The following is a 22,976-nucleotide window of genomic DNA, read 5'->3' on the forward strand; positions in this document are numbered from 1 at the left end:
CAATGGTCGTGTGATAATTACTTGAAATTGAATTGTGTTAAATCAGAATTTTTATATGTTCATTCTCAGTTTAGGCGAGGTGGTTCTCTCACAGAATTTTCCCTCGAAGACAGTACTATACCCACCTCTCAGTCCGTCAGAGATCTCGGAGTTATTGTAGATAAGCACCTGAATTTTCAACAACACATTAAGAACTCATGTCGTTCTGCTGCTTGGGGTATCTGTAAAATTGGTAAAATCCGTAAGTTATTGGATCAGTCTTCCACTGAACGTCTCATCCACGCATTTGTTTCTTCCCACCTTGACTACTGCAATTCCCTTCTTGTTGGTCTCCCTGCTTCTAGTATTGCACCACTTCAAAGAATTCAAAACACAGCTGCTAGGCTTGTAACCCTTACAAAAAGATCTGACCACATTACTCCTGTTCTCCAATCCCTCCACTGGCTCCCCATACATCACCGTATCACCTTCAAAATCCTCCTTATCGTTTACAAGATATGTAATAATCTTGCTCCATCTTACCTCAAAGACTTAATTTCTTTCCGCTCCTCCACTTCAACCCGTTCTCTTCGTTCTTCCTCCACTCTCCAACTATTACATGGTCCCCGCACCTGCACCCGCTATGGTGATAGGGCTTTTTCTGTTATTTCCCCGTCTCTCTGGAATAAACTTCCTCTCCATATTCGTAATGCTGATAACGTTGATAAGTTCAAGTCATCGTTGAAAACTTATCTGTTTACTCAACTTTAATTATGTTGTTTTGCTGTTGCATGTTATATCATAATACGTATATTTACATAATGCTGTATTTTATTTTAATGTCATACTTTTTTTTTTTCCGGATCAATGCGCTTAGAAACATCAGTATTAAGCGCTATATAAATGTTATTCATTATCATTATCATTATGAAAATACAACAACAAACAAGCCTACCACTTTGCTGCTTATTTGCTTTGATTATATGCTTAATTTATTTGCAATGGCATTCTGCTAAAGGGAAAATTTTCGTCAGTGCTAGGATGTCTTTGGAACTTGTATTCAAAAGTCGCTGTCCTCATGGCAGTACAAAATTCAGCTGTATAGCCATCTACTCCTAGTATCAAATCAGTGTGATATTTTTGGGGTATGAAATGAAATTTTAGTTGAATTTCTCTAAACATTCTGTTTCCCTATTCCTTCATTTCTTTTCTCCTGGCAAAAAGTTAGTGTGAACATCTTTGATTGTGGGGCTTTGGGACTAGGCTTGAGGTTGAGGTTTAGATTTAGGGATATGGGTCAGATTCAGGATTTTGATCTGGGCTGTGCTGAGATAAGCTTTGGTCTTGAGACATTTTTTGCATGCTGTCTCTTAAAGGCAAGATGTTGAGCCTACCGAATGAGATGAGAGCAAATTTCAGTAAAATTTCAGGTCTATTCTGAGAGAATTCAGGGAAGGTGTGGTGTCATGACAGACATATAAGAGGAACTTCGTATATTCTCAAACAGGGTTTCATAACATGTTTTCAAACCTTCTTGTATCCCACAATTTTCAAACAAGGCTTATATTCTTGATAATTACTTCAGAGGAAAATGTTGCAAAGACTACAAAGTTGTTGATTTTTAGGTCTCCCTTCTTTCCTTAAATAGTGGGGTCATTTGTCGGGAACACTCCGCCGCCTCTTCCGCCGATGAGGAAAAACGGAACCGCGACAGACGACATGGGCGAACCTATTTACGGTGGATTCGGTGAGGGAGAGTACACGGAGCTCATCCGACCAGGTTCGTCCCCATGAGAAGCCATGATACTAATCTAAAGATTCTTTGCCTCTTTAACCTTCTTTGAGCCAGCATTCTTACATGTGAGGATTCCTGAGTTACAGTGTCAGATTTGGGGAAGAGGACGAGGAATTCTCGGTATCGCCATTGTGCAGAAAACTTCTGTGCATGCTAAAGAGCTCGATCACAGATGCATTGTGGGATTCCTCGGTTCCACTGCCACTTCCAGTTGTCTTGTATGCACCGCAGTTCCCATACGATTCAATACAGTTATTTGTCTGCTTTTCTGTTGTTACCCCTTTTTTTTTCATGGCTAAAATTCAGCTTAAAGGAGTTGAAAGTTTCTAAATCTTACTGATTTGCAGTCAATAGAGTCATGGTTTACTACTGCAAGGCTTCAATGTGCTGGTCACATGATGGAAAGCGAAGAAATCTTCAACAAAAAATACCCCTGGATAGAGACAGAGCACTGGTGATCTTAGTGCATGTGCAACCCAAACCGGGGCAAGTTTGTCCTCAGAGCTATCCCATAATGCATCTGAAACACTGCTCTGTGCACGGCACCTAGGTATTGGCAATACCAAGAATTATTCAAAGTTTGAAATGAACACAGTCAAACAAAACTAGGAAGTTTTATTGACCCAGTATTATGGGGAGACATGAGACAACATGAAACAATCTTCATTCACCGCCCACCAGGGAAAACCACAAATAGCAAATATGTGCATCGCAGTAAATATTAATCTTCGATGGTCGACTCGAGCCAAGATTCTTTTGATGTGTGTGTACTTACATAGAGATCAGTGATAAAACTGTACACAATTCGTTATGGGGATTCTTGAATTATATTCAAGCTGGGCCTGCCTTCGCACTCCATGGTATCCACACACTACTGCGTCTTCATATCTAGATTTTAGTTTCAGTCTGATGTGATGTGGATGTGGTGAGATGAGCATTGATTTTGAAATACTCACTATCAGTACTCCTGCATATTCACTCTTAGGTGTCACATTGACAAATGCTAAGATGATATCTTTGAAAACCTTTTACAGGTTACGCATTTAAACACATTCCAAGAACGTGCTTCATCTTTGAGTTGAGATGGATAAATGTTTTAGCAGCACTGTGAATTTGGTTCTCAAATTGTCTTGCAATGTTCAGTGTGGACACCCAACACATTTTCTTTTGCATTTTTCAGGAGGGTCATCTAAAGTTCGCCGAGCTGACACCAACATTGTCGCCATCAAATTTGACAAGCTGGTGCAGTCGGAGAACTCCGAGACGGGGTCACCAGTCTTGTGCGGGAACTGTGGGGCATCCATGTCACATCTCAGCTCAATCTCACAGCTTTACAGTGGAAAGGTGAATATTTGATCACTTGTATGTTTGAGTCAAATCTGTATTAACCAATCACTGCCTGTCTGTACACATTGTCTATGGTGTTCAATGATGGTGGACCGAAACATTTAAGCTAGGTCTATGTCATTTTCTACTGAAAACAAAGATGAGCAATGTATATCAACTTCTTGGATGCGTCAACAAAACAGACAGTGGCTTGAGGAACATAAACCCCCCTGAGAAATATTACCTGTTTCTAATGGGAATCTGTCTACAATGTTCTAACTATTGGAAAGTGCTAGACCCTGTAGTCAAAATGGTGACATTTGTGGAATTTCCCATTTCAGAGTATGACAGTTACGCTCATTTGGAGTAGTGTACATTTTGTAGATAGTGCCAAACAAAAGAAGACTACATAAGTCAAGCGTGGCTAGCCTAAAACAGAGTGTGAAGTGAAAGAGTGAAACTGAATGACTGTCACATTTGAAAAAAAAAAGTAGGAGGAGTAGATATGATTGGCAAACAAAAGTAAGAAGAATAACCTTTGAAAAATGATGCCAACATTGTGACAATTCATCTGCATCATATGACAATTGTGAATACAAATTGATAGCTCATGGCATGTGAACTTGAGCTGTAGCTACTGAAGGAATTTTTCTTGGAGTCACAAAGTGTCAACTTCATTAGCAGATTTTGGTACCATTTCTGATGACAAAGAATTGAGGCATACTATGATTTTTTGTGCGGATTGTGTATTAGAGCCTGGACTGTCACGTCTTGAGTTGTTGGGAGAGATCAGAGAATATGAAAATTGGTTACGAACAGCAGGGATCAAAATGTGTCATGTTTGTACATCAATTTTGTGCACTTTTCTGTAAATACTTGTCCTGTTCTTTGATTATATGTCTGCAGTGGTATCAAGTGCTGGATGTGACATGTTTCTAAGACGTTAAATGCTTTGCATATACATGTATACTCATGCAGTTTTGCCTGTTTTTGGACATATGCCTGAATGTGTGATATACAATTTAAGAGCTAGTCATTAATGATGCACAATGATGTTCTATTTTTGATGCATTTTTCTTTTGTTTCTTTTTTGCAGTTCTGGGTCTGTGAATATTGTGAGTTTGAAAATCCAGTGTCTAACGAAACCCAGGTTCCGAGCACAGAGGACAACACATTCCTTTTGGGTCAAGGGTCAGGGGGTGGGGCTGATACACTGGTCATCTTCTGTGTTGACGTCTCGGGGAGCATGGCTGTTACTACAGAGGTAAGCTTCAAGGTAGTGTTTGTTTGATCTATGATCTTAGCAAGGGAATAGATTATGGCAGTCCATTATTATTGTGTTTTGATGTGATAATGGACCAGATAAATGTATTTGAAAAATGAGTAGTAATGTACTGAATTTCTTTGTCTCTGCTCTCTCTCTCTCTCTCTTTAAAGATTATGACAATAAGCACATAGATTAGATAATGATTTACAGAGAATACAGTGAAGTTTTAATTTGTGTGGAAAACCCAGGCTGATGGAGATGATTGTTATGAATGTTTAGGTGTCAGTAAATCTAGCTGTGGTCGTATGATGTTGCTTACTTGGGCTCCCAAATGATGAGCGCGCAGCCATGCAAGCTTACCAAGAGGAACTGGACGCAGCTGAGCAGCGTTCCCGCCAGGCCGAACAGGAAGCATACCATGCCCAGATGGTGGGCCACCTACCAGGGGGCCATCGAGGAGCAGGCCCAGGCCCTGGCCCAATTCAGCCTCTCTAGGACCCAGTCCCAGATGGTACCACCACCTCAGGGCGTCCCACCAGGGGTTCAGGTTGCACCCTCTGCTCCCTTCATGACGATCCGTGCACCGCCGCCGGCCAGGCAGTCAGTCGCTAACAGCGTGGCTCCGGGCATTGGCTCGGGCCGGGTGGTGGATGTGGACGAGAGGTATGTGCCAAGTCCCGTCAGACAGCCTCAAGCTGTCATTCCACAGCCCATCATCCAGCCCCAAGCCTTTACCCCACAGCCCATCATCCAGCCCCAAGCTGTCATTCTACAGCCTGGCATCCATCCCCAAGCATTTATCCCACAGCCCATCATTCAGCCCCAAGCCTTTACCCCACAGCCCACCATGCAGCCCCAAGCCTTTACCCCACAGCCCACCATGCAGCCCCAAGCCTTTTCCCCACAGCCCACCATGCAGCCCCAAGCTGTGACCTCACAGCCCCCGACCCAGCCCAAGCCGTGACCCCTCAGCCCACGGCCCAGCCCCAAGCTGTGACCCCTCAGCCAACGACCCAGCCTCCGCCACCAAGACAGAATGTCTGCTATGTCTCACGTTTGCAGGTGAGTGCATTGCCAAAAAAAAATTGACAAGTAATATGACCTCCTAGAATATAATAATTGGGTTGTATTTTCACTGGTATAGCCCATCCTTACTGTCCTGAAAACTCTCGAAAATAACTTTACTTCCATATTGAATTTGTTTGTTTAAAATGATGTCATTTGATTATTCTGCAAGAAACATTTCAACTGAATTTGAGACATGCATCCTTCTGCTGCCAAGAGTTTTGTATTATGCTTTACATTCAACTGTACAGAAATGGAGTTGAACCAAGACTGAATCTGATCATTTACAACCATAATCTTCATCAGATTTTTCTCTTTTTTTCCACTCTGCCCCTGATATTCTGTAGAATGATATCTGATTGGTTCAGAAGTAATCCATTGTAAAGCCAAGAGTCTTCTAATCTTGTGTATTGGAAGAATGTAAAATATTATTTTGGACAAAATCTTCTTGTTGTTGTTTTTATTGTTGTTGTTGTTGTTGTTGTTGTTGTCGTTGTCGTTGCAGCAGTCACAAAGTTTTGAATCTAAAGTGCCATTATTTTATGAAACAGACTCCCAAGTCAGAGACGCAAAATTCTTGATGTATGAGTGATCAGAGAGAAAGATGTCCATGTGTGAGAATTTACTATGTAAAGCTAATTTCCTATAAAGTGCATATGGCACAATGTTATTTTTCATATTTGGTGATAAATGGCTCTTTCGAGAACTGGAGGGATTAACACTAGGCCTACACCCCCTGAAATAACAACAAAGGCAAAGCACTTAATTCTTTGGTTGGTTTTTTTTTCTCCCATTACTTGACTTTGTTTAATTGATTTTATCTTAATTCTATTCACTTCTATTCTACTTCAACATGCTTTAATTTGTTTTATGTCATTTTATTCTGTCCAAATATAATTCTTTTTTTTCTTAGAAAATCTGTAACCAAAGGGATCTTTTTATCGCTCTTGTTTTAACAGTCGATGCAGACCGCCATCCAGCAGCAGGTGGCCAAGCTAGTGGAAGAGTCCAGCATGAAAAGAGTGGGCTTGGTGGCTTTCAACAACAATGTAAGTCCAAACAGGAGCAAACTAATCATTTTATTGTAGTAAAAAACAGCCATTATATTCTGTAGATGTAAATCTGATTTCAGATTTTGTTTTTTCTGAAGTCTGTACACACCTCCCCTCACTCACTCCTCCCCTTCCCCTCATTCACCCCTCCCCCTCCCCTCACTCACCCCTCCCCCTCCCCTCACTCACCCCTCCCCCTCCCCTCACTCACCCCTCCCCCTCCCCTCACTCAACCCTCCTCCTCCCCTTACTCAACCCTCCTCCTCCCCATGCAGTCACTGTGTGACTGCATGGTTGGCCTGTACACACCTGAAAATTTTGATTTCTGAGTTTTTCAAAAGACCTCAATATCATCCCTGAAAAAATAGTGAGCCGTGAAGCTCCTGGCGATGGAGGGAATATCTTTATTCATTGTGTCAAGAGAAGTATGATGAATTTGAATGGAGTTCAGTTGAGTTTGGATTTGTATGATAGATTAATTAATTAAATGCCTATGAAGCGAGCAATCAGGGAAAATGCCTACTTAGAGAGAATTTGTGTGCATGAAATATAGTTTGTGATAATAATAATGATGATTGTAATACTGATAACATTGATAGTTATAATGATGATTATGATTTTGATGATAATGATGATGATAATAACTACTAAAACCAATGCAAACTCACACGTTTAAGTGAAAGGTTTTGTATTTAAAAGTCATTATGTTGTGTTACATTGTGCATTATGTTATCATTGTTCAAATTTATGAAATTCTTTCATGGAATTGTTTTTCATTACAACTGATTAAAAAATTGTCCTACATCAACCTAAATATGTAAGCACCAAATTGATCAGTATTTTAGTAGTAGCCATGATAGAATGGTTTGCTGTTTGTGTTGTTTGCTAGGTGACAGTCGTTGGGGACGGAAGTCTTGACCCAGTACCACTAGAGGGCGCCGGTCTGACGGACAAGGATAGCTTGATTAGTCTGGGGGAGAATTTCCCCCTCCCGGGTCACATTGTCGAGGTTCATCGCTGCCTCACAGAGAAAATATATGGGTGAGATGAGAGACATTTCTGATTGTTTAGACAGCCATTGAGTTTGTGCTGCTTAGATTATACGTAAGAAATTTTTGCCGGCAGTAACTTCATCATTAAATGATACTTTTTGTTTCCGCTGACCTTGCCAATTTGATTTGATGGCAATGGACTCAGATTTATTTCAGCAAGTGCTCTAGGAGAAATGATCGGAATGGTATTTTGGGTAAAGGGAATGAAGAGTGAGGGTCAGAAATGTTTTCCAACCAGGATGATATGACAATAAAGAAAAAAAAAATGGTAGAATTGATGGGCAGTAATTTTCTCAATAAATATACAAGAAAGTTGCCCAATGACAATTCTTTAGCTGTGGCTACTAGTCTCAATCTCCCCATCCCCCCTCCCCCATCACATTCGTCCTTTACTAGCAGTGAATGTTGTTCTTCGTGTGATGAAGTGTAGCAAATCATGGAAAAGCCCGTCAAACAGAAAAATGAATGGATTGTTTGTCAGTCATATTTGTAAAGAGCATCTGAAAATGTGAAAGCATGAGAATAGTTGATGTTTTTGTATGTTTTGAACTCATGACCTATCCTCTACCCCCCAACGTTGGTCTCTTCTAAAATGCCATTCTTTATTCCCCCCCCCCACCTTCCCCCAACTCCCCTCTCCCCCTGACCAGCCTGACAGAGAGTGGTCAGACAGCACTGGGCCCCGCCCTCCTCATTGCCATCTCCATGGCGGCACAGAAACCTGGGTCAAAGGTCATCATGTGCACGGACGGGATGGCCAACGTGGGTCTGGGCTCCCTCCATGACATTAGCGAGGACGCCGCGTATGAAGCAGCGGCAACCTTCTACGACGAGGTCGGCGACTTCGCCCAGAATGCCGGGTAGGAAAGCTGTTTTGCCATGCATGTAAAAGAATTGTTAAAAGTTTTTTGCCAACAGCGGTAAGTGAAAAAGCATGTTATGCTGCCCTCACCTTGTCATCTCCAGACCTGTGCCTGGAGACCACTCGCTGTACAAACGATTAAATGGATATGTGGAAAACATATCATGTACAGTTGATATGTGAAGGAGAATTAGAAGTAGAATTTAGTGTAGTATAATTTGTGCATATGTGTGCTAATGTAGATACATGTAAGTACACGTAATTGCTCACAAGTGCTGCGTGAAAGATTATCTCAACTACTATTTACAAATAATGCACCTTGGAGAATAATGATAAGTACATTGTAACTGTCTATTCAACCCACAAAATCTATGGTAAATTGTAAAATATCACATTGTTTGGTGGAATTTACTGTAGACTTATAACTGTGTTATTACTCTGAAGTGGCCATGATGTTTTGATTCCAATGAAAATGGACTTGTTTTCTTTACACTTCCGCTAAACTTTACAGTGTGTTGGTGTCTATTCTTGACTTTTTTAAAAGAGAACTTGTGTGCTATGTTTTCTTTACTCTTCCATAAAACCTCCCAGCGTGTGCGTGTCTGTACTCACACTGGAAGGGGAGGACTGCAGGGCGATTGAACTCGGCAGCGTGGCCGACAAGACGAGAGGACAGGTGAGTTAGTGAATACAGGAATTGTAGAACAGCTTGCTTTCCATTTGTGATGAAATAGTTGCTAAACAGTGACGGTGATAAAGCGCTCATGTGGAATTTTAATGACTTCGCAATGGAGCTAACAAGACAAGGACATCGTTCAATTAGTGTTTGTTGGTATTAACATTGCTGTCTAATTGGAAAGATATTGCTGAAAATTCAACTGAATATTCTAAAAGAAAATGCAGACAGATCACTGTTAGTGTTTTCCTGTATGCAATATCTGCTTGGTCCGGATGTGTTCAGCTTGCCTTTACTAAAAAAGACCAGAATAAAAGGGAAAAAAAAAGAAGAAAGATAATGGTATCAGGCGCTCTCCAATATCCACACCTCTTGTTGTTTGTTTGATCAGGAGAAAGAGGGAATTTGTAAAGTATTTTGTCTCCAGATTTCAGAATCTGCCCGTTCTTAACTTTTCATGATCATTCTGGTGCTAGACATTGTGTGTGTGTGTGTTTCACAAGAATAGCCCTGAGTGAAAATGTTGGTTTAGGAATGGAGAACTAACTTTTCAATTGTGATTGTCTGTAGAAGCTGCTTGCTCTTAAAGGAAAAAACAGCAATATCATGACCAATTAAAGTGTAAGACTAAAGACACTGCTTATGGAGCATTGTATAATACTACTTTGTGTGTTAAATCCAGTGTTTGATTTATGTATTGTGTTATCCAGTCTGTGTTCTTTAGTGTAGTTCATTTTAATTTCTTCCTTTTGTGTGAATAGGTGAGCATCGTTCATCCAAACGACCTCAACCAACAGTTTGCAGAAATCCTCAATGACCCCGTCTTGGCAACGAACGTCTCGGCCAAGATGGTTCTCCACAGAGGCCTGTAAGTACAGCACAGAGCCACATGAGGGGAAAAGTGACCATTTCTCTTAAAAGTTATCAATTTTTGTCCCCGCCGAACGAGTTCGAGCAGGGGACTATTAGTCCATGGGCCAAGACCCGAAAAATGGGTTGTTGGTACCACCTGAGGTGGCACAACCTTTTTGGTGTCAGTTTGTTTGTCGGGCATAGATATGCTTATCAAGCTATGATAGCATTTCCAAATGAGTAGCTTAGTCATGATAAATGATTTTTTAACCAATTTGGTCTCGTTTTTATATTCCTATACTTCTGAATCGAAACTAACCGCTATGCAAAGAAGAGCACTGTCTTCCGTATGTCCACCGTGTTCTGTTGTAAACGCGGTGCGCTTAGTCTATATTCAAGGCAGCGAAGGGAATATCCAAAGTGTTATGATGTCCACAGCTGTCACACGGTGCACTTAGTCTTTATCCAGACCAATGTACCGTTATCATATCTAAAGTTCCTCATAAAAGGAATTATCTATACTGTTTTTATACTACCCTATCAACAAATACATCAGTTTTAAACAAAAATCACTCTGTTCATTTACAATATTATTCATTATAATGTATCGTAATGTACCAGTACATTGTTTTTGCATTATCTTATATTGTTGGATGGAAATCAAGCGACATTGGCATGGTATTAGCGTTTTCACCACAGCATTTTCGCCGGAAAATGATAAATAATTGAAAAATACGGTAAAATTCACGAGGAATTGCTTCTTTTTTTTTTTTTTGTTGTTTTTAGATAAAAGAATATACACTGTATCATACGCTTTGGATATTCCCTTCGCCGTCTAGAATAAAGACTGAGCGCTCTGGACATCATAACCTTTGGATATTCCCTTCGCTGCCTTGAATAAAGACGAAGAGCACCGCGTTTACAACAGAACACCTGTGAACATACCATAGAGCTGCATTTTACAGCTCTATGGAACATACAGAAGACAGTGCTGTTCTTTGTATAGCGGTTAGTTTCGATTCAGAAGTATAGGGATATAACAACGAGATCAAATTGGTTAAAAATTCATTTATCATGACTAAGCTACTCATTTGGAAATGCTATCATAGCTTGATAAGCATATCTATGCCCGACAAACAAAATGACACCAAAAAGGTTTTGCCACCTCAGATGGTACCAATATCTGGCCTGGCCCATGGACTATATGAAACGGGCTCCGTACGTGTGTGTGTCTGTGTGTCCGTCCGTCTGTGCGTCCGTGTGTGATCAAAATGTTCAATTTGCTACTTCTCTGTCATTTATGAGCCAATTTTGATTCTGTTTGCTTTATATGATAGCACTACATGGGAGCTTTGAAACTTCTACACAGAATTTCAGTTGTGACCTTTGACCTTGACCTTTGACCTGTATTGTACATTTTGCTTCAAAATGCTACTCCTTCGCCATTTCTAACCCGATTTTGATTCTGTTTGCTTTATATGATAGCAATACATGGGAGCTTTGAAACTTCTACACAGAATTTCAGTTGTGACCTTTGACCTTGACCTTTGACCTTGACCTTTGACCTATATTGTACATTTTGCTTCAAAATGCTACTCCTTCGCCATTTCTAACCCGATTTTGATTCCGTTTGCTTTATGTGATGGCACCAGGTGAGGGCTTCAAAACTTCTACACAGAATTTTGACCTTTGACTTCTTTGACCTTTGACCTTGATTTTTTACCTATATTGTACATTGGCTACAAAATGCTACTCCTTCGCCATTTCTAACCCGATTTCGATTCCGTTTGCTTTATGTGATGGCACTAGGTGAGGGCTTCAAAACTTCTTCACAGAATTTTGACCTTTGACTTCTTTGACCCTTGACCTTGATTTTTGACCTGTATTGTACATTTTGCTACCAAATGCTGCTCCTTCGCCATTTCTAACCCGATTTCGATTCCGTTTGCTTTATGTGATGGCACTAGGTGAGGGCTTCAAAACTTCTACACAGAATTTTGATCTTTGACTTCTTTGACCTTTGACCTTGATCTTTTTACCTATATCGTACATTTTGCTACTAAATGCTACTTCCGGCGGGGACATATATTACGCACCGCGTAATTTCTACTTTTCCTTGTTTTATTTGTAACATGTGTGTACCAGTGATGATTGTTTAAAATCATATTTCTGTCTAAACATCTGTTGTCAGCAAGACTGTTGGCATGATGATGCAAAGAGGAATGAAATTGCAAAATTACAGAGTACCAAAGTATGATGTCATTGCCATGCATTGCCATGTAAACTGGTCCTAAACAACCTTAGCTGGCCTATTATAAAGTGCTTATGCATGCACTTGGTTCCAACCCAAGCTATCACAAAAGACTGTGACATCATTACTTCGATACTCCATTGAATAATTATTTCTCCCCCCTCCCCCTCCCCCAACAGGTTCCTACGAGACAGTGATAAAGAGGATAACCCCTCAAGTCAGGCTACACATTTGGTCGGGTTGGTTACTGAGGACTCAGAAACAACCTTTGAGTTTGGTGTGAGGAAAAAGGAAGGTGAGTGACCTCTAAACTTCTCTACTATGAAGAGTTTGCAATTGATATAAAATTTGTCCGGTATTAAGTAAGCCACTGGATTCTGAGTGATACCAATCTAACAATGGCTTGCAACTCTTGTGTTACTCAGAAGCCAGCTTTCTTATGGAGACAAAAGAAACCCTTGTATGTTATCTTGGACAGAACATATGTGACCCGCTACAACAAAAAGGTCCTAAAGTCGCGCACGGTCGAAGCCGTGAAAATCGAGTTTGAAGTCAGAGCATTAAAATTGGCCAAAACTTACGATTTTCTGATTTTGATATATTATTGGAGTCTAATATGTCTTCTATCATCTGTCGAAATTTTGAAGCAAAATGATCAAAGGAAAGTTTAAAAAATAGTGTTTTTCTGAGCCATGTTTTTTGGCGTTTCAACGAAGCAGAAACTGGTTCGAAAATTTGGATTGAGCGCCACAAATAGGTTCCGCCCCTAACAACGACCAGAGTGATCTCATTGGTCAGTTTGCTGCTTGCTGCTAACCGAAGCGTGAAGCTCGCACACTGCCCAGTCGATTGGTGCGTGCGGGCGGGGAGCGCTATGCTCAGCCGCTTCTCACATCCTGGTCACTGATTGGTCGGTGAGGAGACCGCCGACGCTGATGTGCTTGAATGAACTCTTCGGGGGTTGCTAGGGCTTACCTTCTATTGTCCAGAGGTGAAAACTGACTTGCGTGTCCCTTGATCGCGAATGCGTGGAAAGGAAGACTTTTAGGGCGCTTTTCTCGAAACAGTGATTTTCCAGACATCTCGACATGCTCTCTTTTAAACATCGATATCTCCGCAGCCGATTATTTTTATAAAATGTGTTATATATCAATTTAAAGTAGAAAGATTAGGGGATTATATCATGCAATTTTAAAGTAATCGACCTCGCCCGACTTTAGGATCATTTTGTTGTAGCGGGTCACATATGTCGAATGACTTCCTTTACATTCAGACATTATCTGAATGTGTGATTGATGTTTTAGTGTAGTGAAACACAAAAATTGTCGTTTTTGCCCTGAGCATTCCGTATGATTAGTCTTGCTTTTGCAAGTTGTTTTCATGTAGCTACAAAAGCACTTTTTATGCATTTCCTGCCTCTATTCTCCATAACTTTATATTGCATGTTATTTTCCATTGATAAAAAGTTAAAAAGGAATTTAATGAATCAAGTCCAATGGCTATGTGTTGATAGATTGATAGATTCATTGATACATATAGTATGTTACCCAGCATGTTTTTGTTTGTTTGTTTGTGTTTGTGGTTGTGTTTGTGCCTGGAAGATAGATGACAGTCCTGCACAATTATTAACACCATTTTTAAAGGGAAATATAAATACCTTTGAGAGAATACCCATTTTAACTTACATTTTATTGTTGAGATATTCATATGTGTGCATGTGCATGTGCAGTAGAACATAAACAGAACTCTAGTATGATACAGAAAACTTTCATCTGTTCATGAGAGATATTTCTCAAAATTGAGTTTCGACCAGCCTTTATATTTGACTGGGTAGCTTTTGTCCACAATCAGTGTACATAAAGCTAAAACACACCGATTTATACTTTGATTCTGACCACCCTCTCAGCACTAAACTTTGTGGCTTGGTTGCTGTACTAGAGAGTTCACAGGGTTACTTTGGATGAAAGCAACCTGAAGTCTGAGTTGGAGCACACTTTTTTAAAGTATTATCAGATTCAGGTGTGAGTTTCTTCAGTTTGTCTCCTCTCCCTGTAGAGGGAGACAAACTGAAGAAACTCACACCTGAACCTTCACCCCTCTGAATAATATCCTTCTTTCATTTATCATCAGATTGTGGTTACCCTGCATGGATTAGAATAATGAGCAAAGAATAGTGTAAACCCCAAATCTTCCAAACAAAAGGACTGTTGCTAGAAGGTGGTACTGTCATTTGTTAACTCAATAGCATCTCTGAGTCAAACGGGGCCTTAGCTTATGATCCTAGCAGAATCTTTGTCAGAGGCAGTGTACCGCAGTAACATCTTGTGTAGCACAAACATTCTACAGCAAGGGAGTAAATGAGGTTGCCTTTTAAAGCCCTTGTGCACTATGAAGCACAGTTAGTCCTGCTACAGATAAGTTGGACAACAGGGACAAAACAAGATTTATCTACTACAAGATTCCTTACAGTGATTGTGACAAGAATTTCATTGGGGAAGCTGGTAGGTCACTCAACGACAGATTAAAAGAACTCAAAAGGGCATTTATAGACTGAACTACCCCAGCCAATCAGCAATTGCTGAGCAAGCCATTGACACTGGCCATAACACTGGGTGGTGGGATGCCCACATAATTGGTCCTGAGACCTATTATAGGTCAAGGAAAGTCAAAGAAGGGATCTGGATCAGGTAGACTCATCCTGCTCTGAATAGAGATCCTGGATATACATTGTCACCTACTTGGCGGTATCTATGCTCCAGTGATCCCACCAGACATGGCCAGACAGGTAGCAAAAGATAAGGTTGGAGCTTAATTAATTTGGTGTGATGGCTTTTTAGTAGAAAGATAGAAAAGTAATTTCACTTCTCATCTCTCCTTCGACAGTGCTGTATGATAATTTCGGTGGTACCACAGTCACCCAGAGAGAAGAGGGTAAGTTTGCTTGTACGTTGTGGTTGGTTCCAAAATCAGGAAATTGATTATTCAGTGTGTATGTTCAAGTTTGCAAACACTTCTTACTTTAGAATGGGCTGCAGTTTGGTTGTGTATTCAAACAGTGAAACATTTCAAGTCTCATGTAAGCAGTGACTGATTTCTTGATTTCATTAGTTTTTTTTTCTTTTTTTTAACTTGATATTTAGCTAGCTCTAGAGAGCTACCTAGGGTAGATGTTGAGGTCATGTACAATGTTCTACCCATGTGGCTAATATACACCCCAATAAATGTGTCTTTACTTCTAGTAATACAAATTAGTGTACTGTGATTGGACCTCACTGTCCTTTCACTAACTGACCTACAGCTACCAGATACATGTACCTTCCCAGCTCTGACTGCTGAAGTTGACAAACGGATGATATCTATTTTGAGAGGGCTTTTATGGAAAGGTTCACTAAAGATAAGGCCACACTTTTGATAGCCAAGATATGTGACTATTAGAGTCTCATTAAAGTCAGGTGGTAAAGTTTGCTATGAATGAAATGAGTTCTCAGTTGATACTTTTCCCCTTTGTCCCCCCCCCCTTCTCCACTCCCCCTCCACTTTCCCTCCCTCCCCCCCCCCCCATGCCACTTTATTCCTCTCATGTCCGTCTCCATCCCTCCCTCATCCTGCAGAAGAGCCTGTCTACGAATCTGTGAACCAGACCATGATCGATGGTCTGGAACGTCTGCCATTCCAGGTCCAGATCCGCTACACCGGTCGCGACGGCCTAGACTACCTGAGAATTCTGACCATGGACAGGCCCGTCACCAAGGACAGAAAGTTTGCCGAACAGAGTGAGTTTCTGATGGGAGCAGTTTAATATGGGAATGAGATGTGTTTTAAGCGATACAAAGGGTACCTTGTTCAAAGTGATACTGATACAGAGAGTTACATTGAAGATGCCACATACCCAAAGCCTTACAATTTCAGAGGGAAATTATGTTCCTTCATAGTTCTAGCAGCCAACATTTTTTTTTTTTTTTTGGGGGGGGGGGTGTGAAGACGATGGCATGAACATTACTCAGCTGAATAGTGGCTGGTATGCAAATTAGAAAGCTCCGTGGATTATGCCATTTGCCTCCCTTTGAGGAAGTCATGAGAGCTTGTATGAGATTTCTTTTCTTTTCTTTTTCTTTTTTACTGGTATTGTGCAGAGAACATTGTATTGTTCAGCATTTGGAAATGGAATTTGGATAGCAAGGTTATGTCAGTGAGATGGAAAAGTATACTCAATGGCACATGCGCAATATGGTTCAGGAATAGTACAAGTGTTGGCAAAAAATCTGTGTCATGAATATGCATTTGTACAAAGTGGGTGTGGCCTGTTCGGCCCACATAGGAAAAACATGGATCGAGAATGGGACGATGCCACTTGAGGCGAGGGAAGAATACAGTTTACTTGTTTAATACTTTAAGTCTGATATCATGGTGGTGGTGATTTGTTTTGTTGTCAGAATGTGTGACATGTTGTTGGGCCCCCAAGATTTCCCTCCTTTCCGTAATACCTGTTACATGTAACACAGTATAAAGTTCGATGGATTATTCACCTTTCTTGTAGAGACAAACAAGCAGTATAGATCTGATATATGACTACATATATGGCTACAAGTTTGCAACCCATGAGAATTCAAGACAGGACAGTGACTAAAAATCCTCGCGTCTTATCAATTCCCAGTCTACCGAAGAATTTACATGACATTATTTTCTCATGTGCAATAGATATAGCGATTCATTGTGTATGGAATAATGCATGGACATTTTTTTCTCTCACATAACAAAAGATATCTCAATAACTGTTTTGTTTTTCTTCTCAGACGCTAACGTCGGTGTGATCGGGGTCCACGCTGCCCAGTCAGCGGCGAAGCTTGCCGTGGAAGGAGACTACACAAAAGCCAAGATCAACGCCATTGTCACTCAGAAACTGGTCGAAAGATGCACGTAAGACCCAATAACTTCTCTATTTCTTTCTGTCTATGGTTATGTACAGGGATAGACTCTGTACCAGCAGAAGATGATCATAATGTATGTAAATGTATGCAGTTTACATTTCAACAACCCAAACTCCAGAATGCATCAAATTCCATATAGCCAAGATAACAAGTAATGCGCTTTCAGGGAACATTTAAGACTTCTATTAGTTTCTGTCATTGTGTTCAAGCATATAATACAGTCAGATAGCATACAAGCTGCATAATGAAAGATTCAGAAGATTTTTAGTTGTATCTTTATGTTTCTGCACCAACTTTAAATATTCACCTGCCGGATGAATTATTAGTTGCTATGGTAATCGCATTTGTCTCCAGGCAACCGGAAGAAGGAGAGCAGCAGGAGGGAGTCTACCAGACATTTTTTGGCCAACATGGCACCGATCCACTCGGAAAATTACAAGGGCACAGGAGGTATAAGCCGCATATATGCGTATGGAACCATAAGAATTAAGACAGAATTGCTGAAATTTGCCTAACAATATGTATAACAAGTCTTTAAAGGTCTGAGCACACTGCTGTAAGGGATTTCGATATCGCTATGAAAAAAAGAAGAGTCAGTGATCAGTGCGTGACTACTGTATAAGCTGTTATTTTCGCGAGGGTTTGATTTTCGTGATTTTCGCGAATCACCGTTGGATCGTGAACTTAACATCACGTTAAAATGTCTCCATGCGCTTTGTTAATAGAACATTAACGTAAGCGTTGGCGTCGATTCGCAAAAACAACATCTCGCAAAAATATCTGTACACGAAAATAACAGCGTATACAGTAAAACTATTTCTCTTATTTTTCCACTCTTGCTGTATGCTGTAAGGTGCAATATTCAAAGCTTTGAGGCATATCGGCCAAATGTAAATGATGCTTGTTCTAATTCAGCGAGTGCTGTGATAATTAAACGGGGACTTGGTATGCCATAGCGCCATGGCTTTGTTAATATTGCTTACTTATGCATTGAAACGATGTGGTATAACTGCTGCAAGTGTTTTTCGACTAACATTTATATAACTTGTTGAACAGTTGAGTGTGATATGATGTAAGTCACTAACCATGCTCTGTGATTGTGAAGTCTGACGTACTACATGGAGTTGCTTCGCATCTTAACTGCATGCACGATCAGTCTCATTTGCTGATGTTCTGAAACTAATCCATGAGTCATTTCACTTTCAGAGGTTGATATCTCCTTTTGTCAAATTGTTTATACAAGTAAAAATAAAAACTGACATTTGGGTGACAAAGAAAGTATTACATTGACCAGGCAGCACAATGAAACTGATAAAGATCTGATCTATTGAAAGTTGGAAAAATCATCCCTTATGGCAAAACCTGATCATAATGGAACCTCAAAATGACCATCCTTGCATATGATTCAGTTCTCAGGTGTCTGAATTTTAAGAGTCATCTCAGATCAGATCAATTGATTTTCATTGTAGCCTTAATCTTGTACATTTTGATAGAATGCTTTCATTTGGAAAAAAAAAAAAAATTATAAATTGCTTGTAGGGAAAACTTCTCCCTCAAAAACTGAAGTAACAATGATCTTTTTCTAACTCGTTTTCTTGCCAACAGCGTGAGGTAGAAACGGGCCAGTATATGGAGGTAAAGCATGCACTAACACTGCACTGTGCAACATTTTTTTTTTTTCTGTTGTTATCTATCTGTTTGTTTCTCTTCCTTTGTCCCTTATTTGCTGATGATCAATTTGTGTGTGTGTGTGGCATTATTAACTTTATTAAATTTATTTAAAGTTTGTGTGTATGTAGTCTGTATTTGGGCGTTTCGATACATTTTTTTCATTCATTCATTTTAGCCTTCGTACACTCATTTCCCTCTCTTTCTTTCTCTTTCTCTTTGCTTTATGAACAGCTGATAATTATTTTCTTTGTTTGTTAACCTTTTTGCCTTTGCTGGGATAAACTATGTGGTAATATAATTCTGGTGAATAAAGTTTGCATTCAGCATTTCTCCCCATTTGTAGGCCTACAATTCTTCTTGAAATGTGCCCAATCTATAATTGAAAGAGTTGATAAATCTGCTAAAGGGAGATTGTGATTATTTTGTTACACAATAAGAAATAACATCTGCCTTGATTAAGTCATCTTAAAATTATTTCATTGCAACATGTTGTACAGATTGATGATTTATCATGTTTAAATTATTACAGTGGTAAGCTTATTGCTCAGATTTTTATCATCAAGTCATTTTTGTGTGTTAATGATACAAGGTCTTTTCACTCCAGGGATGATATGCATATTACCGTAGAGACTTTTGTGTAAGCATGTCAAAGGTATGAAATTAATGCGCGAAATCTTCATATGCTCTTTCAGTGTAAATCTTTGAGAGATGTACATACGAATGAACAAATAATCAAAGCAACATACTCTCTCATCTTTCAGCTGGAGAAATCAGCAAAGGGAAGAACATTGAGTCAGGGAGACAGTGAGTCAGACGACGCGCATCTCATCGCCGAGACAACAAAGAAGAAGAAGATGAGCAAAAAGGTATACTCAGTTCTTCGTTGGTGTTGTCACTTTCCTTAATACTTTTTTTTCTTCAAAATACTTGATAGATCAGCTCAGTATGGCCAATAAAACTAAAATGGAAAAGAATTGCGACAAGTGCGAAAGTTCCCCCCCCAAAAAAAAAGAAAAAAAAAAAAATCCTCAGCTCATTGAAGAAGGCAGATTTAACCATGTTCCAACTGAGGAACTATCAAGGTACGGTGTGAGATTTCCATGTACACATATCCGTGCACTTAGTTCCTCCTTGCTCAGATCGGGCATGAGTACCTACCGTGCACACTATATACACACACGCAACATACATATACAAATGCATATTAAACGAAGTACCTGATTGGTCGATCAATTGCATACATATGCGCAGTAAATTAACATACGTATGGAATGGGGCATACATATAATAGATAACATGCAAACGTTTGCTAAAGGCAGTTGCATACGTATGCCCGTTTCCATACGTATGCCCCAAATGAATTATGTCCGCAAAGGCCTTCCATATCCATCGCCTGTCCCTCGTTTCTTCTACCACCCGACTTTGCCACTGTCACTATCAGTGTCATTGTCACTGTCATCACTCAATTCACTCTCGATGTCAAACTCAAAGTCTTTCCGTACAATATAAGGTAGAAATTTGATGTTTTAATGTCTCAGCCGAGAAAACAGAGGCGACTAAAGACAGGCCAGATATTGCATCCGCTCACCAAGAAATACGTGCTTTATGAATGGCGGCCTCGATGTCCCGCTGCACTTGTAAAGGGTTTTGTTCATTTCATGATGTCATATTTTAGGGCTCGAAAAAGACGGCTGTTCTGTAGCGAAAATCGGTGAAGTAATTCAGTCAGATTTTACTCACGATTTCTCAGTGGCGTGAATAGCTTTTAATAAGACACGTTATAAATCTGTTTTTGGAGACATTTCCCTCTGCTTTGACACCTTCTTCTGTATGATTTTCTTTATTTTAATGTCTTGTTCACCATACTTTAAGACTGCAGTTTTGTATCTGTAGCCTGCTGAATACAGCATACTGTAAAACCAGAAATGTTTGCATACAATAAAATTTTTTGCAAATTTCGCGAGAGCCAAGATTTGTGAACTTAAAATTCATGAGAAGGTTATTGTCTCCACTATATGCATTAAATGCCAGTGACAAATCACAAAAATTTCATGCTGCGAAAAAAGGCCATCTGCTCCCATTTGTGAAAATTTCATCCCGCAAAAAAATAATTGCTTTACAGTACTACCTTCCAGTTTATGCACTTGATGTTGTGGCTGTGATTAGTGGGCACATCACTCCAGTGTGGATGGCTGAAACCTTGAGAGCTTGTACTTGGAAACGAGTGGAACGTTCTCTGCCACCCCACCCTTGATCTAAGCAAGAACAACAAATTCTCATTACCCCAGCTATTAGTTATAATCGAGTTCATCTGTAGTAGTACCCAATGGTAATTGCTCGTAAGTCACATGCTTGAATTAAGCATTTTGATATTTTACTTGAAAAAGGAGCACTTGTTGACTGTGAATTGTTGTAATAATGATGACTAATCTGTCTTTTGTTGTTGTTTTTGTCTAACTCAAGATGAAGCAGCGCCGGCGCAATGTTTCGGATCACCAGGCCAGTGTGTTTTACCGTATGAAGGGCGCCACCACGAAGATGTTCAACAAGCAGGGATACAACTTGGAAGTGGTCTAGACGTGGAGTGTTTTTATCAGCCATGCACATCATAATGACTGGCGATGGTGTGGAAGAAGGGAGAGCATGGTTGTCATGCTCTGTTGATAGTCGATACTCTACTCAAGACTTACCCAGATTTTGTCACAGTTGTTTGGTGTGAATTGCTTCCTAAGGCCACATGAAATTTGACTAGTCACCACAAACACCAGATAAAGTTGCCAAATGTTCATTCATTGTTTGAGTGGTTTTTTTTTTTTTTTTTTCCTTTTTTTTTTGGGGGGGGGGGATGTGTTTTCACATTCTTCAGACTCTTAAAGCTTTCCACTGATAAATAATTTGTCCCTTCTCAATTCAAAATAAAACCTGGATATCAAAGAAACGATAAGTTAGCTGCCATCAGTTATATGTGATTTGGAGAAAATAGGGTTTAACGTGTCAGTGGTAGTCAAGTGTGCTGAAATCAGGCATATGAATATATCACGTCCATTCAAAACACATTTATAACATTATTTAGAAAGCCCCAAAATTTGATTTTACTTTTTATAAATTCATGTACATTCTTAAAATGTAGACTTTGGACAGGTGGTAGCTATCAAAATGTTTAAATCATTTACATTTTTTTTTCTTATAGCCAAATCACCTTGCAGTTTCATCAGCTTTAATGCGTGCGACTTTATCAGGATTGTGTGTTAATGATCCTCCATTGATCAGTCTGATTTCCTTGCAAAATTGCTCTGAGAACTTGGTTGCGTAAATCTGTATGCATTGGGGATGAAGAAAAAGATGGAATGTTAGAGCTAGGTAAACTGACCAAATAGATGTACATATTGTGAAATAGTTGTATCTTATCTTTCTCCTAGGGAGGATTTTTTTTTTTTTTTTTTTTTTGCATTCTGACATCATTTAAGAGTCACTTCGAATTGTTTCATGTTGCTTTATATTATGATTATTCACTAGTACCCTATGTGTATCTACAACTCACTTTGAGAAATCAATTCGATACAGCTGTATATGCCAAAGCCAGGTACGCACGTGTATGCACTGGAGACCAGATACCTTTCACTATCTCTGCGTAAAATCTGCTTATCGTAGTTTGTCATTACTACATAATAAAGAGATTGAAAATCAGTACTAAATTATGCAAAGGTATCGGTACATTGATTTCTAAATTCTATTCAAGCAGCATACTACAATTATCTTGTCATTGACTGATAAAAATCATTGATGCAAATTACTGAGATCATGTATTACCCTATGCCTCGTACGAAAATGTCTGTGCCTTTATTATTTTCGACGATTGCCGTACTTCAGTACAGAGAAGTTTTCCTATTGTAAATTGCTTGTGAAATGTACCAATGTGGCTGCTGGCCGATGGTATGACAGCTTTGTGGTTAGCTCTTATCTGTCGTGCATGAAATTTTAACAGTCTGCTGTTTGACGTTTCGTCATGCCTTGAGAGAGAGGCCTGAACTTTTCTTTATCTTCTTTTCATCAGACAATATGACTGCATTGTCTACCATACTGATGAGACGTAGTCTTCTCTGTTTTAGCATACAGTGCTCATGCAAATTGCATACCGTCATTCTTTTTTTTTCCTCACTGCGGATACATGTTGGCAGTTGTTAAAAGGCTATCCAAATG

The 22,976-nt window shown here is 39.7% G+C and overlaps 1 pseudogene; it reads left to right on the forward strand.

Annotated features, from left to right (window-relative positions):
* LOC139713376 (uncharacterized) overlaps nt 1-21,601 on the forward strand; it is a 36,573-nt pseudogene extending 14,972 nt beyond the window's left edge.
* The last annotated feature ends 1,375 nt before the right edge of the window (nt 21,602-22,976 follow it).

Source organism: Diadema antillarum, unplaced genomic scaffold (assembly GCF_040938485.1).
Source record: "Diadema antillarum isolate AM-2024a unplaced genomic scaffold, OU_Dant_1.0 seq00001954_RagTag, whole genome shotgun sequence".
Taxonomy (NCBI): domain Eukaryota; kingdom Metazoa; phylum Echinodermata; class Echinoidea; order Diadematoida; family Diadematidae; genus Diadema; species Diadema antillarum.